This window comes from Akebia trifoliata, chromosome 16 (genome assembly GCF_017979445.1).
Source record: "Akebia trifoliata isolate Shusen 1 chromosome 16, ASM1797944v1, whole genome shotgun sequence".
Lineage (NCBI taxonomy): Eukaryota > Viridiplantae > Streptophyta > Magnoliopsida > Ranunculales > Lardizabalaceae > Akebia > Akebia trifoliata.
In genome coordinates this window covers 1,871,573-1,885,727 of record NC_141390.1, presented here as the reverse complement: position 1 = coordinate 1,885,727, position 14,155 = coordinate 1,871,573, and the positions used below count along the sequence as shown (strand labels likewise).

General features: G+C 33.3%; 1 non-coding gene across 1 annotated transcript; it reads right to left on the bottom strand.

Moving 5' to 3' along the window:
- Positions 1–13,794: 13,794 nt before the first annotated feature.
- On the bottom strand, positions 13,795–13,901 carry LOC147382202 (small nucleolar RNA R71). The gene has a single exon (XR_015174107.1). It is a non-coding gene; the product is annotated as a small nucleolar RNA R71 (small nucleolar RNA).
- Between the last annotated feature and the right edge of the window lie 254 nt (positions 13,902–14,155).

The following is a 14,155-nucleotide window of genomic DNA, read 5'->3' as shown; positions in this document are numbered from 1 at the left end:
CGTTTATGTAATATTCAGCCAAGATTTATCAATAAATAGCTTCTTCTACTATTATTAGAATGTGATAATTCCTAGCTAGTTTGCATATCTTTTTTTCTTTTTCTTTTTTGGTTTTTATTATTATTTTTATTATTGCAAGGCAATGGTTTTAATTTACGAAATAAAATACAAGATTATTGGGGTGTACATCCTACTTTACAATGATGGAAGAATATTTGGAAAACCTAAAGTGTCGCCCCACTTTTTTTGCCCATCATTTTCATTAAAAATATAATAATAAATAAATGTGGTGGCTAATTTGTACACTGCCGCGCACCCAAATCATATCCAGTCCTATCAAACCAAGTTGGGACTAGGGAAATTCCCAAATAAAAGTAGAGAAAAATTAACATTTTTCCAAAACGGTCTACTCTTTATTTTAATTCAGAAATAGGTAAGTAACCGATTTTTTTTTGTAATTAAAATATTTTGGTTAAATTGGGGGAAAAAATAATTTCTATTTTATAATAGAGTAAATGGTTCCCCACTTTAATTATTTCAGTAAACAGTTAAAGAATGTGAAATTCCTAATGGAGATTAAAAATCCTTCTCGAGCTCACAACCCAATCCGATTCTATTAACTGATGGGGTTCAGACTTAAGATGATGCTGTGAAAGATGACTCGAACTCGACTGTTGTGATATCTCATGGGTTTGAAGATGAGTAATCTTTCTCTGAGTTCGATGCCAAATTGTTGTACTATAACCCAGACACAACTATTGGTCGAACAAATGAAGAAAAGAATCAGAAGAAGGCCCTAGTTGAACATGGGTTTGTCAAATAAGAGTCGATCGAAGAATCTCCTCTAAATCATTTTTCCATGTCTGGGTTTGTTTAGAATATAAGAGGAATTTTGAATTCCTCATCCCAAATTCGATTGACAACCATGTCAAGGAAGGAGTCACATTTTCAAAAAAAATTCAGGATATATTTTTTGAATAAAGGGAGGCTAAATTTTTTATCTATCTGGTTTTTATTGTACGAGAATTCATCCAAAATAAAGCTTGTGCTAAGTACTCGTAGTGCTTGATCTTGGAGTTAGAATGAAGAATGTTCCAACTAAGATTGGCATTATCTAGGCAACTTGTGAGATCCAAGAATGTAGACAATTTTGGGATGGGCTAAAAAATGCAATTGACCTATTGGATGATCTTCTGGTGGTAGGTGATTTCAATGCAGAGGCTTTTAGGCCCTTCCATGTAAAGTTTGAAAAATTTTAAGTTCACACCATTACAATTAAGATATATACTAGTATGGATACAAAAGGAATTCCTATACACAAATGAAAATTATAGCAGTGATTGCCTATACTAATATAGGAATTAGAACATAATTTTCCCTTGATTACAGGGAATCTTGTGAGGCTAATATTGCAAGATTAGTTGATCTTGCTAATACACCCCCTCTAGTTGGTGCATGGATATTAAAAATGCCCAACTTGTTTATCAAACGATGAAAATGTTCTCGTCCAAGAGCTTTAATGAACACATCAACTGATTGATCATGGGTGGATATATAACTAGTTTGTAAAATGCCGGTTAGGAGAGATTTGTTTTCATCAATAGTTGAAGTGAGTCAATGAAATCCAGGGGAGCATACCTCATCTTGCATTTCTTGGGGACCCTAGTATCATTTATTTTGCAAGGATTGCCAAAATCCTGTAAACTTGCTTGTAAACAACACATGTGATAAGGTCCTATAAAGTCATTTTTGGGATTGTAATTACACAAGGATTATGGACACCTAATTATTATTTGTCCAAAATAAATATAAATTGTATTAATTTGTCAAATTATTGAAACTAACAGATTTTCTTACTATTTGTAGGTAAAAAGGGTAAAATTCGGAGGCAAATATTTTTGTTACAATATACAAGTCAAGAGGGAGCATCCAACCAAATCTCGGAACAAATCACTGTCATATCACCATGCCGTGGTAATCTCAAGGAATTATGCCTTGAGTTTCGAACTGCAAATTCCAAACTCTTCGGCTGTTGTAACTGAAGGCCCTTCTTGAATCAACTTAAGCAAAAAACCTGACCCAATAACCTAATTAGAAAACCTATAAATTGAGGGATTGTCCCCTCTTGGCCCCTCTTCTTCTTCCAAATTCTTTGTAATTTTTTAGTTTTTATTTGAGAGAAAAAATTCTTATAGAAGTGAGATCTCAAGAGTATTTTATTTCATCTTTCTTCTTTAAATTCTCTTTGTAACTCCATTGAAAGATCATCAAGTTAGAAATCAAATTGCAACATAGACTTATCTCATCCTTTTCTCTACCGTGTTTTTTTTACTTTGCTATTGTTGCAACTTGCTCCTCGCAATGATTGACTAGACTTTTCTTAGAAAGGTCAATGACGTTGGAGCGAGCTCATCTTAATATTCATGTTTAAATTTCATTGTTCTTACTTTAATTGTGCTCTTGTGAAGCATCTTAAAGTGAGATTATCCACTTTGTACCTCCAATTCTAATTTTGATGATTATTGCTTAGATAAATTCAAGCTTAATCATGTCTTGTGATGAATTTGAGATATAAGTTGAATAATCTCCTCTAAATCCAAAGTTCACATAAATATTTTCTAGTTACCTTCAATTGTTAATCAATTTATCTTCCAATCCACGAACAATGATTTGTTACGTGAATTGAGTTAAAATGAGAATTATTCACCAATAAGATGATTTGCAAAGGTTAATTTGATTTCTCTAAACTTTTTTACATTGTTCTCAATCTCCATTTTTACTTCAATTTCTTTTATTACTTGGCTACAATTTTCTAATCTGTTTTCAAAATTCTGTTTTGATTTCAATTCGAAAGAAAAATTGAGTTACGATTGTCCCTGTAGAACGAATCTTACTCATCAAAGTTTTATCTCAATATTTGTTCAATCTTACATTTCTGCATTTTACAAAAACATCGATCAACATACTTTAATTAAAAGAGAGATAAACAACAAATATGAAATATTTTACATGACAATTCATTAATCTATCTCGTAACTCCTAAGTAGTAAGCACAATTGAAAAATCTAGGAAAAGAGGAAGAAAGGAAAAGAGAGAGATAGAAGTCTAATTCTTTGTGAGTTTTCAATTTTAATATGGACCGTAAGATATCCTTGTTTATGAACAATCTTAAATAATCCATACTAAATTAATATGCATTTATTTTATAAGGGTTCAATTCTTATTTTGGTTTGGTTTTATATTTATAAAACCAAATTGAGATTCAAAGCAAATTGATCGATTTCACATTTTCTTAATCCAAAATCGAATTGCAACCCAAAACCAAATCAAACCAGCAAAACTATCAGTTTGGTTCTATTCTTGATTAGAATCGGACGATGTTCCACTCATTGTTTATAGGCCTAATAAAGGCTCTCTTTTTCTTTGACTAGGTAACTACCACTTAGAAATAGTAAAACATTTTTCTTACTAACTTTTTAAGATTTTTCATATCTTACTGGGGGGTCGTCCAACTTAAAATGGATTATCAAAATGACAATCCAACAACACAGCCCTCTGGATTTTCGTGCTCCCAAAAAATCAAATAAAATAATATTTTTGGGTTTGATCCATAGTTTTTGAAATTAGTGATTATTGAACTCCCCCAAAATTGTCAAATTTATAATCAAAATTTAATGATGAAAATTAATTATTTCTAGTTTTTTTTATTTAAAAAAAAGAAAGTTCATAGAATTTTGTCCTCTACATCCGTGTGCCATCAGATCATGCTTTCGGATGCCACAAAATGAGTTCAACAACCTTAGTAAGTTTAGCCTTACCTCTAAGAATTTTATATGACGGGGAGAGTGAGTCTAGTAGTATTAAAAAAGAACAAAAGTCTGCAGTATTGTTCAACACCGTAGATCAATATTAAAAAATAATTATTTTCGAAATTTAATGAGTTTTTAAATGGTCTTAGGCCAACCCCCCCCCCCCCCCGCTAGCCGAAAGGTTGCGATTTGAATGATAAAGCGACACGTGGATAGTAATTGACTCGAGTAGAACCTTACTACAACCCACTCATCTAACTCCGATGTCTCTCTCTTCCAACTCTCCTTTTTCTCTATCTTCTCTCATTCCAACACCATTTTGACATGTGGCATTGATGACGTAAGTAATAAAAGGGAAATTTCTCTCTCCCATCCACACATCCACTGCCCAGAAATCTTTATTTTTAAATCTCAAATCTTAAAAAGTATTGTGAGATCCACATGGATTTTCATATTGGCAATCGAACACCGCAACCTTCTAGATTTCATGAAAAACCTCATAGCAAAAAATAAAAATAAAAAAATAAAAATAAAAAAATAAAAAAAAACACAAATTTTTTTCGAGCTTGATCAATGCTGTTAAAAATGGACGGCTATCGAACACCAAAATTTAAAATTAAAATGCAACAATGAAAATTAACTTTATATGTATATATACTGAAATTCATAGAATTTTATCCTCTACAACACTTTTGTATTGGATCATATTTTTGAATGCAACAAGATGATCTTACCAGGAAATTTCAGATTTTTACCATGGGCAGGGGAGAAAAATTCTCTTATTTTTGCTTATGTTATTAGCGTCACATGTCAAAACAGTGTTGGCCTGTGAGCAAAAAATCACTCAAATTGATTCCACCAATTTAGGCTTTACCAAAATCATCTTCAAAACTGAATCTAAGTATTTCTTTGACCACTTCCCCCCTTCATTTTTTCACCATTTAGCGTTTTTTCTTCATTCAAAATCAAATCTCTTTGAATTTTAGAGCATTTTTTTCTTCTTTCATTTGGTTGCTTCTTACTGGGGATTCTCTTTCCAACAATTTTCTCTAAAATTTCTATGGAGAATGACAAATTACAACTTTGATTTTAGGATTTTTTTTTATTCGGTCCAGCTTCAGCCTAGCCCCTTGGTCCATATAACCGTTACTCATATGTATATACTAGCGGATGCCCGTGCCTACTCCACGAGTCATTTCGTGTATTTTTTCCATGCGCATTGAATATTTCCTACTCGTTGAAACATTAAATAAATCGATAAAATATCAAATCCAATTAAATCGAACTATTGTCTATCTTAGCCTCTTTTTTATTTCTTTTTATTGAAGCTTCTCTTAAAATCACCAATACTTCAAACTTGACTAACCGTATCAACAAAAAAAAAAAAAATTAAAATCTTCAAAATTAACTAAGGTATATAGAATCATCAAGTTGACGATTCATGATTCAACTCATGCCCGACAAGTTTGTTAACGACATGCTAAGCAAATAATGAAGAGAATCCTATGCATGTCTACAACACATCATTTCAAGCTTCATAGGAGAGGTAGCTAGCTTTATCATTAGGGACACACATCATTGTGAACTATCCAAAACTTGACAAGTCAATGAGCCATTATTGTAATTGAGTTTGAATTTATTTTTCCTAGCTGTTAGTGGTGAAAAAGTAATGGGTTTTCCTTCATATGCATCTCTATTATTGTGCAAGTGCAACAATAATGTAGAGGGAAAGGTGTATGCTAGAAAGGGTTTCTTCTTAATCTTTCAAGCTATCAAAAGGAGTGTGCGTATTATAAATGAAATTCACATTGTTTGCTTTAACTTTAGTATTAGTAGTAGTTTCGCTTATGGAACATGCGGTGGAAATCATTAAACTCTGTTTTTTTTTTTTTTATAAACAAAGATGCAATGGAATAGTTGGTATGTATGTGGATGAGTGGATACAAAGAATCAGTGAGGAAGACATACAGAGATGGATTGAAAAACACAGAAGGGTGCCAATTCATCATCTAATCACTCTGCTTTCCAATTCTATTCCATCTCAAGAGTTGAGTTTTGGCCGAAATCCAGCATTAATTATGAATTCCAAAAGAAAAAGGAGGAACAAAGAAAACAAACTACTTTCCATTTCCAATATGCAGTTATAATTATTGGTAGACAGCAAAGGAACATCAGATTTTGAATAAAGACTTCTTTATTGCAGAGCTGTCATTGGATCGCATTCAATCAGATTGGAGTCAATTTAACACCAATTTGATCTGATGATACTTTGATCGGGTCAGCATCAGAAAAAATTAGCCGCATTTGATTGTATCTACACAAAATTCATATCTTATAATTTATATATATATATATATATATATATATATATATATATATATATATATATATTATATATATATATATTGATAATTTCTCACATGTTGCTTGTTAGATTATAAAATGGAATTAATACTTAAAGTTCTCTAATTGGAATGGATTGAATTTCGTGTGCAATCTAATCGATTGACAGCCATATACACCTATAGAAATGAATCCCCTTTAACATCTGTACAGCATAAGAACGAGTTAGATGGAATCCCCTTTGGTTCTAAGTCTGAAAATGACAAAGCAGAAAGAAGGAAAGCAAATTAGTTTTTTAATTGGGAAATCTATATACAGCGTCTTTACTTATTAGCTGAACCAGAAGAAGGAAAAATGGGGAACCCATTTTGTTTGAATGTAATGTCAGACGATGACAAGTATTCTTCCTCGATGCCGGTAATTAGCCTATACATAGCGGCAGGTACTTTTGTATATCTTATATTTATAATTTGTGATGTATTACAGGGATTGCGTAATAGGAAGCCATGGATACCATGTCGATTCTTCGTACTCAACTCCCTTACATTAACTCTTCTTGCAATCGCTTCAAAACTCCCAGTAGATCTCACTACTTCAATGCCTTATAGTCAGGACCAATTATCCAAGCTTGGTGGCACTGTCTTAATATGCGTCTCTATGAGTTTTTTCTCGATTTCGCTCGTAACTCAAAGTGATTCTGAATGCCTTTCAAACATGCTTTCCGTGAGCATTTTTGTAGTAACTGTGATTGTCAATGTTTCTATACAGATTGTCACCAGTGTGATCTTTTTGTTCATTGTAGAACATATCATAATCATGTCCTGCATGCTACTATTACTTGTAGTGTTGTGGTCCCTCTCCGAACTTCATCACCCTTCTGTTATTTCCTCCTCTTCTAGCATTGATGATCAACTTAAAAAGAGTGACCCTCTAAATTTAGAGAGTAAGTGTATGGTACATATATTGAAATAGTTTTATGTATCCACTTATAAACACAACACTGACTTGGAACTCGATATGTCCCTGTTTGGCTTCAATATGAGCATTTTTTATCTTTAATATCTTGAGGGTTTATGGTCTGCACGGTGGAAATCACTAAAGTATGTTTTTGCAAACAAAGAGACAATGAAATTGTCTGTATGGAAGTGAAAGAGTGGATACAAAATAACTGTGAGGAAGACATAAACAGATGGATGGAAAAACATAAAAGGGATTCTCCAACTCATCTAATCCAACTATTCCTTCTCAAGAGTTGATTACCGACAAAATTTTAGCTGCATTAGATGAGAACAGAGTATCTTGTCTTTTATTGGTAATTTGTACAAGAGTAGCCGTCATTGCACTACCAGATACCCTTAGTGCTTCTCTAATTCATACCTTAGATGGTCTTTGAAATCATTTATTTCATTGACAAGAAAATGAATACCATAAGCTACGAACACAAGAATCACGCAATGGCTAAAGAAGTGTGGATGAATAGGGACAACACTTGTCATTGGTTCCATAGGAATATCATTAAACCCTCACTAAATAAATTTCATTCACAATTATCATTTAAGAAATCTTTGGAACAGGAATTTCAACGACAATTGGACTTACTTTGTGCACTTGGGATCATTGAAGAGTTAAAAGAAAGATGTGAGAGAACTTCATTTCTTCGTTTTGTCGGAGCAAATTATGCAGTTGATGGAATAAAAATCATCTATATATTTGTCATGGGACCAGAGCCAAAGAGATCGCACACATCAATCAATGAGCTATATCATCACATAGAGCAACTATTTGTGGACATGTTGCACTCTCTCAACTCCCGCTTGCCATATTCAAGCATCTTATTGAGAGCCCCATTATAGAACGGGAAGAAAGAGCCAAACTTGTCTTGAAATTCCCTTTCAAACTTGAACTATTGGAGGATAAAGCTCATTGGACATTTCCTCAAGGATCTGGTATCACTAGTTTGAGTTCCCGCCACAGACACTCAACCTTATCATTCACTAGCTTGATTACCACTCAAGCTCCAGCCATAGAAACTCAACATATCAAACCAGTGGAATGCAATGTGGATACAGATGTTGCTCGTTAAATGATTAAAGAAGATCAAATTGAAGAGCTTGTTTGAAAAGCATGGATTGTAAGTAAGAAAAAAAAATTTACAAGTCAATTCTTTGTTAGCATTTGTTAAACCAATTTCTTCTTTGAATCCATAGGACCTTTTTTTTTTTTTGAATAGTTTGTTTTCTAATTAGGAGAATCAACTCAAAACTAAGCGTTGCTTCGGATTACCTCATCCTATTATTGTTAGGATAATTCCTTTAGTTGTATCAGTATTCTGTTAATGCCAAAAAAACTTTACCAGCACTAACCAAGGGAATTTTGATCCACCACACCTCTCGAGTGCCATGTGATGATGTTTCAAGACCAGTGAGCCAGTGACAGTCAGCCTACTCCTTGCTGGCACATCAGAAATCAACCTCTAGTGCTTGTTTTTTTCTTTCATGGTTTAACTAACAAGCCTTGAGTGGCTTCAAAACCAATCATGGAAAATATGTACATATGGGACAGTTCAAGGGCCAAACATTTTTGCAAACGTGTTTCATCCTACATGGATTAGAAGTTTCGAAATGGGCTGTTTTTTTTGTGAGGACGATTTCTATGGTGAGGAGATCATCTTCAAAAAAAATCTAACCCCTTCAAAACTGATTTACAAATAATTGATGGTTCACGATTCTTCAACAAGTAAATTAGGGCTAGAAGTTTTTGAATGGGCTGATTTTTTTTTTTGTGAATATGATCTCCTCACCATAGAGATCACCCTCACAAAAAAACGGCTCATTCAAAAACTTCTGACTCATATAGGACGAAACACATTGGCACAATGTTTGGCCCTTGAACGCTCACCTATATATGTAGGGGAGAATCCAACGTGCATATATGTGTGTGTGTAATGATTTTGTAACTCAACCTAACATGCGCTCCTTGAGCATCTTTGTAGTAACTGTGATTGTCAATATTTCTTTACAGATTGTCACAGGTGGGATCTTCTCATTCAGTGTAGGACATATCATACCAAAACCACTTTGGGTAGGTGAACTTCAAATGGGGATAAATTTGACCACATTTGACTTTGATGTCCAGCAATTCGAGTTGACTAATTGACTTATGAGTTAACTCTGCTTGAAATTAATTTTAGTAAGCTATAAATAATATTTTATATAATAAAATAAGTTCTAGATTTTTTTTTGAGAGATTCTATTGGCACACCACCTTTTGCTAATGCCACCCCAATTCATATGTGAATCGCCCAGAATTAGCAAGAGTTGGTGTGGCAATAGAAGCTCTATATCTTTCTTTTTCTTTTTTTTTTTTTTTTTTTTTTTTTTTTGGGCCCCTTTCAAAAAGAGGGAAAAAAAATACTAATCGGTTTTAAAAATAATTCATCCATTCACGATTAGGTTTGTGTGAGTTTAGCTCAAGAAGAGTTCTACTTTTAAGAATAACTTTACTCAAAATTCCATAGACTATTGGCTGAGTTAAAAAAGATAAATTTAAAGAGAAAGTTCTAGACTCATCAAGATCCACAACATAAAATCTTCATTTGTTAAAAACCAAAAAATATTCATGTTTCTATTATGAAGCCAAAGCTCCGATCATTAAACTATTATCAAGTTTTATGGTTCCTTAAATGTAAAGGAAGATTGGTCAGTCAACTAGGATGCGTTCTAAAATATAACATAATATAGACGAAAGGGCCCCCAAAAAATTGAAGTTTAAATTTGAAAATGATTAGCCTCCATCAGGTAATTGGCGTCCAATTAAAAATTGATGTTGAAAAGGACTGGAAATAAATTTAAAGAGAAAGTTCCAGACTCATCAAGATCCACAACATAAAGTCTTCATTTGTAAAAAAACAAAAAATATTCATATTTCCATTATGAGGCCAAAGCTCCGATCATTAAACAATCATCAAGTTGCAAGGTTCCTTGAATGTAAAGGAAGATTGGTCGGTCAACTAGGATGTGTTATAAAATATAATATAACGTTCAAGCTATAGATGATAATAAAATAAGAACCAAAGAAATAACCTTAGCAAGCAATGGTTGAACCACAAGGACAACATTAATCCAATAATCTTTTCACTTTAAATCCAATCCAATTTTATATATTTGCTCACAATATTTTCCATTTGTTTATAATTATTGGGTGTTTATATAAGTTTTATGGATAAAAATAGTAACTACTTTTATTTCTTTTAGTACATAATTTGTTGAGTTATAATGTTAAAAGTAGTAACTAATACTTATAAGGGTATTCTGGTTATTGTAACAAAATTCATAATAGTTCCCAAACACAAAACTCTATCAAAAGTACTTTTGACAGCACTTCTCAAAACCAATATCCAAACACACAACAGTTATCCACCTACTCCAAATAGTACTTCAAAAAGATAAATTTTAAAATAATGTAACTCAAAATTCCTTTGACTACTGGCCAAGTTTAAAAAGACAAATTTAAAGAAAAAGTTTTAGACTCATTGAGATATACAACATATTCAACTTACTCTTCATTTTGTTAAAACCAAAAGATATTTATATTTCTTTTATGAATCCAAAGGTCTGATCATTAAACAATCGTCAAGTTGCAAGGTTCCTTGCAGGGGCGGAGCCAGGATTTTCTTGTTGTGGGGGCAAACTATGGTTAGTTGTATAGTGAAGATAAATGATTTTAGGGAGAAATTAAGAGGTTTTTAGTTAGAAGTTGAAGAAAATGATATCTAGGTCATTTCCAATTAATATTTGAGAAGTCTCCACCAGCTCCACCCCTGTCTTTACCCCTTACCCTGATTCATATTATATAAGGAGGAGGAGAAAATGAACAACAAAATTACTTATTAGCTGAACCAAAAGAAGAAAAAATGGGGAAACCATTTTGTTTAAATGTAACGTCGGATGATGACAAGTATTCTTCCCCAATGCCAATCATTGGCCTATACATAGTGGCAGGTTCATTGTTATGTCTTATATTTATGATTTGTGATATATTTCATGGATTACGTCATACTAAGCAATGGATACCATGTCGATTATTCTCACTCAACTCCGTTACACTTACTTTTCTTGCAATTGCTTCAAAACTCCCTGTTGATCTTACCACTTATATGCCTAGGGCCCAAGATCAACTATCCAAATTGACTAGTATTGTCTTAATATGCCTTTGTATGAGTTTTTTCTCCCTTTCTCTTGTATCTCAGAGTGAATCAGAATGTTTTTCAAATTTGATGTCTTTGAGCATCTTCGTAGTAATTGTTATTGTCAATATCTGTATACAAAAGGCCACTGGTGTGATCTTCTCATTCATTTTAGAACATGTCATAGTCATGTCTTGCATGCTACTATTGCTTACTGCGTTGTGGTTTTATACTTGGTCTTCTTTTACAGCTGATCTTGAATTCTTGTACGCACAAGATTCTGACTGTAAAAGTATGATTCGTGAGATGGAGTCGTTTTATAAGTCTCGCCATGAAAATGACCCTCAATTTGAACTCCTCCTTTCTTACTCAGTTTGCTTTACTATTTGCATGCTTTCTGCAATTTGTGCAATAGTTTTATCAGAAGCTGCATTACGGTCCGTTCTTAAGAAGGTAGAGTTTTGATGTGGTGTTTCCGATTATAAATGGTCAATGTGGATGGTTGTTGATGAGTAGGTTTTATACCTACGAATTAACCACTTTTAAATATAATATTTTGTTAATTCTAGAGGCTTTTAGTTGTTTTTATTTAAGTTTAGCTAGTTTTATACTTTTTATGTGTTTATATGTTTTTATTTGGTTTTTATGCTTATTTTACAGATTAGGAACAATATGGAACATTGGGATGATTGCATACGTGTAGGAGAAATTCTGACTCCAAATTGGTTCACTCTCGGAAGAAGGAAGTCAAGCATACAAGCTAAAAAGTCTTCAAGCCGCTGCTTGATAGAAAACGAGGCCGTGGCGGGAATTCAAGAATTGCACAACAGAAATATGAAAATGCAAGCCGCAGCATGATATATTGGGAGGCCATGGCCTGCTTACGTTTTCAGCTTTACACGTTAATTTGTGGTGACCGAATTAGAGACGGATTTTGGGACTCTTAAATCCTAATGACTCCATATCTATAAATAGGAAAGTTTAACCCTTATTTGGGGACAGAAGTTTTGGGATTTTTCTTGGAGGCACAAGATCGAGAAGGAGGACGAGAGCTGGAGATTCGACTTTTGAGTTTTATATTTCGAAATTTTATCTCTTCTCTTGATATTTGTAATCTCTAAGAATGGCTGAATACTTTTGTGATTTTATTTTCTTTTCAAGGATGAACTAATTTCTATTCTAGGGTTATAATGGAACCCATTCATGATATTTGATTATTTTTATTTCTTTCTTCTCTGATTCCACATGTGATTGTTTATTCTATCCTATGTTTAATGCGATTTAATTAACTGGCCATTGATTGAATTGATTCGGTGAACCTTAATAATATCGACAGAGTTATTTTGTGTTCATGACCTAGATAGAGTAACATATGCTAATTTGAGATAGACATATACTCAAGTTGCATGTGCATCCCTTATGAGAGTTTATTCTTAATGAATTTTTCTTGATTTAATTCTCATAGACATATAGGGAGTTAGTTTAGAAGGGTATTTTTACATGACCATCGACAGAGGCTTGTAGAGAATTTAGTACTCTTGGGTGACAATTATAATGGATTAATTTATCATAGAAGGGAAGATAATCTAATTAAGTGGATTGTTTGGGGGAAATTATAAACCTAGATTTCATCACTCATTGATTTTAATTTACAAATTTATTTTCTCCATTACTTTTCTTGTTTAGTCTTAAATCCTATTTTTACTTTTTTTTATAAAATTAGATTGAGATAAATTGATAATTAATAATAGATTGGTATTTAGTCTCCGTGGGAACGATACTTTCTTATCACTTTATTACTTGTTTCGATACGTATACTTGCGTGCGTAAATTTAGACAACAAGTTTTTGGCGCCGCTGCCGGGGACTAATTTATTAATCTTTTTATTAATATTAATTCAATCATATTTGATTTTAGACCAAACTTTTCTTTATTTTGTAGGTGTTTGGCCAGTGTATGCGTAGTACAGGGAATTTAGAGCTTGTTCCTTTGGATTTTGAGATCGAGAAAACTTGTCGAAGAAATAGAAAGAATAAGCGAGAAGCTTCTCAACACCATACAATGGCCGACCAAACTAATGGTAATGAAGGTCCTAAGTCTATGCGGGACTATGCTGTTCCATTAATGGATGGGATTCACACTAGTATTCGTCGTCCAACGATACAAGCCAACAATTTTGAACTCAAGCCGGCTACTATTCAGATGGTACAAGTATCTCAGTTTGGGGTTCACATGTTGAAGACCCCAATGCACATTTAGCTAATTTTCTAGAGATATGTGCTACGTTTAAGTATAACGGTGTTGATGATGATGCCATCCGACTGCGATTATTTCCATTCTCATTGAGGGACATGGCGAAGAATTGGTTGAACTCATTGCCAAGGGAATCTATTACCACTTGGGATGACTTGGCGGCAAAAGTTCCTTGCTAAATATTTTCCACCGTCAAAAACTGCAAAGTTGAGGAATGATATCACTACTTTCGTGCAGTTGGACAGTGAATCTCTTTATGAAGCTTGGGAGAGGTACAAAGATTTACTTCGGAGATGTCCTCATCATGCTTTACCGGAATGGTTTATCATCCAAATTTTCTACAATGGGTTGGTTGGATCTATTAGAACGATTGTTGATGCTGCAGCAGGTGGATCTCTTATGGCGAAGACATTTGAGGATGGGTATAATTTATTGGAGGAGATGGCCTCTAACAACTTCCAACACCATACAGAGAGGATGAATCCAAGAAGAACAGGAGGAGTGCATGAATTAGATATTCTTACGGCTTTGACTGCTCAAGTGGCATCCCTATCTAAGAAAATTG